This window comes from Coenobita brevimanus, chromosome 97, assembly GCF_032717465.1.
Source record: "Coenobita brevimanus isolate Jiangsu-jjx chromosome 97, ASM3271746v2, whole genome shotgun sequence".
Lineage (NCBI taxonomy): Eukaryota > Metazoa > Arthropoda > Malacostraca > Decapoda > Coenobitidae > Coenobita > Coenobita brevimanus.
Genome location: NC_137050.1, coordinates 44973225 through 44977045, shown reverse-complemented (window position 1 = coordinate 44977045; position 3821 = coordinate 44973225).

Here is a 3821-nt window from a genome sequence, read left to right as displayed (position 1 = left end):
TGCGATGGTTTGGGCATTTGGAGAGAATGGATAATGAGCGATTGGTGAAAAAGATAACTAGATCTGATGTGAGAGGTGTAAGGCTGAGTGGGAGGCGACGAATAGGATGGATGGACAGTGTGAAGAGAGCACTGGATGTGAGAGGGATGTCTGTTGAGCAAGGAAGAGTGGCTGTGCGTGACAGAAATAAATGGAGAGAAATTGTGAATGAATGAATGATGACGCAGCCCTGAGGGGATATTCTCCCGCATTTGGTCTGATCAGCTAGTCAGGTCAGGTGCGGGTAAGGGGATGGGTCTATTGTGATGTGGCAGGGGTAAACCAGCTCTGCTGTCGGACCCTGCTGCGGATGTCACTGATTGCACTGCGCAATTGACCCTTGTGCGGTGTGGTGCTGTGAGGATCTGACCTTTCTCCCCTTTGGGGCTAAGATGCGAATGAATGTGTTTGAATGGATGAGTAAATGGGGAGTGTTTCGTCCTGTCTCGGCTACCTCCCTTTCCTTGGGGGAAGCAGCCTAGGTATATACTGTAGATAGATAGAAAAAAAAATGACTGTACATAGCCTAATGGCTTTGGCTAAGACCCTGGGGCCTCGGGAGGTCTACATGGCCTAAAACTTGGTTCGAGTGAAGTTCTACCAGTATGGGAAAGTTCGTGTCCCACTCTGGCTGCCAGGATTAAGGTCAGCCTCGGTGCAGAATTTCCTCTTCCTAACACCTCCCTTCCCCTTCGTAAGGCTTGGACTCCGGTTTTAAAAAACGTACCATAGTGAGAAACTGACACTTTTATGGCCAAGGACTGTAACTGACCGACCCTATGCGTGCGGCAGAAAGAAATTACAAAATCTGTTTTTATCTAGCCTACTGGTATCTAAGAACCACACTTTGTATCTTTTTGTCAGTCTAGCTCGCTGTCTGTTTGTCTGCCTACCTACCTATGTATGTGTCTCCCTATCTATCTATCTATCTATCTATATTTACCGAGACCACATGTCTATCTCTCTCTCTACCTACCTACTTATCTATCTGTTTATGTCTGTCTATCTATCTGGCTATAGCCAAATGCCTTAATGCCTGTGGGGGTGTCAACGAACCCTGTCCTCCGTCATCACTGACCTCCCTCCAACTCACGCCACCGTCATTTGTATACCTACCATGCCTCTCCATCACATCCTATCTTGTACTTTCTCCCTCTCTGTCTAAATGATACCCTGTGACATTTACTCTGAGGCATAGCTTAGGATTCGTTGACTAGGTTTATCTAGATATTGTTTGCATTTGAGAGAGTTTGCGAACAGGATGGGTTAGATAGTTATACAGTACTGTACATATCTCTTCAACAAGCTCTTCACTACCACACTTTTCTGCAGAGAAAAGTCTGCAGGTAGCAAGAACTGTATAAAAAAGATAAAGTCCGAATGAATGAGTTATGTAAGCCTCCTTAAAAGGGAACATTCTCTCTGTCTCTGTCTCTGTCTGTCTGTCTGTCTGTCTGTCTGTCTCTCTCTCTCTCTCTCTCTCTCTCTCTCTCTCTCTCTCTCAGTTAATCTAATTGCCTGACTAACTACTAAACTCGCGTAACCTCGGCTAGTTACAAAGTAGTATGAGATTTTCGAAAACCCATTTTATCGCGTCTCATTTGACATTGATCATAACAATAAGCTATTTTATTTTTCGTGATAATAAGAGTACCAGTAAATGTATAGAAATGCTTCTGGGCACTAGGTAGGGTAGCGTGGGTGGGTGGGTGGGTTTGGCGGTTCATGTGGGCAGGGTGGGTTCATGATTAGTTTTTTCTTTCTTTTTTTTATGCTAGGAAGAACGAACCAAAGACCGCGAGCCCGCAATTATTGTTCCTTACAAGAGAAAACAAAATACAAAAGAGAGCCAAATTCAAGATCCGATCATTTCGAGATGCCTGGACACACTGCGTTTGAAAAACTGGATATCATAGGAAGCAGGAAATACAGACAGAGGGAGACAGTTCCAGAGTTGACCTGTTGCATAAATGAAAGACTGGGAGTAACGGTTAACTCTTGCATTAGAGAGTTGGACAGAAAAAGGATGAGAGTTTGCTGCTAGATGGGTGCTACGTGCCCGTCGTAGAGGTGGAGGAATGCATGCAGACAGTTCAGAGGAGCAGTGACCATTGAAGTAGAGATAGAAAAGAGATAAAGATGAAACAGTGCGACGAAGAGACAGAGGTTGAAGGGAGTCAGTAAGAGGAGAGTTAATGAGACGAAAAGCCCCCGACTCCACCCCATTGAGAAGAGCTTTATGTGGAAAGCCTCCCCACACAGGAGAGTTGCACTCCACACAGGGGCGGACAAAACCCCTGTACAGAGTCAACAACTGTGCAGGGGCAAAGAAGGAACGGAGGCGGCCCAGCACACCCAATCTCTTGGAAGCAGATCCCACAAGAGATGCAACATGATCCCTTCAAGACAAGTCCCGAGTAAATGAAACCCCAAGCATGTTCAAGGATGATGCAGGACCAAGCTGAATACTATCAAACACTAGTGGGCACACCTGCGGAATACTTTGTCGGGTTGAGAGGCGCAAAAACTGAGTCTTTGATGCATTAAAAACAACCTGATTATTTTTACCCCAGTCAGAGATATAAGCCAAGTCAGACATTAGGTGTGCCATAGCCTCGTCCCTTGTTTGTTGAAGTAACTGCTGAGATGGACGTTGCGGGAACCGAATGGATAGGTGAAGGGTGGAGTCATCAGCATATGAGTGGATAGGGTTAGATGTACAGCTTAGAAGGTCATTGATGAGTAAAAGGAAGAGAGTTGGTGATAGGACTGAGCCCTGAGGAACACCACTGTTGATAGATCTAGGAGAAGAACGATGGCCGTCTACAACAACGGCTATAGAACGACCAGAAAGGAAACTAGAGATGAAGGCACAGATAGAAGGATAGAAACCGTAAGAGGGCAGTTTGAAATTAAAGATTTATGTCAGACTCGATCGAAAGCCTTTGAGATGTCAAGTGCAATGGCAAAGCTTTCGCCAAAGTCCCGAAAGGAGGATGACCAGGAATCTGAAAGATAAGTGAGTAGATCGCCAGCGGAGCGTCCCTGACGGAACCCATATTGACGATCAGAAAGAAGGTTGTGATAGGAAAGATGCTTTAAAATTTTTCTATTAAGAATTGATTCGAAAACTTTTGAGATACAGGATGTAAAAGCAATTGGACGATAGTTAGAGGGTTGGAAATGATCACCCTTCTTTGGGACTGGCTGAATGAGAGCAAACTTCCAGCAAGAAGGAAAGGTACAGGTTGATAGACAAAGGCGAAAGAGTTTGCCTAGGCAGGGTGTAAGCGCAGAAGCACAGATCTTGAGGACAACAGGAGGGACTGCATCAGGCCCATATACCTTGCTAGTATTGAGGTCAGTGATGGCAGAAAATACATCAGCTGAAGAAATTTTAATGTCAGCCATGAGGAAGTCAGAGGGGGCAAGTGATGGAGGAACAGCACCGGAATCGTCTAAGGTGGAATTGGAGGAGAAAGTCAGAGCGAAGAGATCTGCTTTATCAGTAGAAGAAATAGTACAGAGCCATCAGAGTAGGAAAGAGGAGGGAAGGATGATGAGGTAAAGTTGTTAGAAAGGTTTTGGTAAGGTGCCAGAAGGAGCGTGAAGAATTCGAGTTGGAGAGTTGAAAGCATTTAATACGGATGAAATTATTTTTAGCAGAGCGAAGAACAGACTTAGCACGATTCCGGGCAGAAACGTAAAGATGATGTGATTCAGGGGTAGGTTGGCTCCGGTACCTTTTATAGGCCCTCTCCTTGTTGCGGACAGCATTAGAA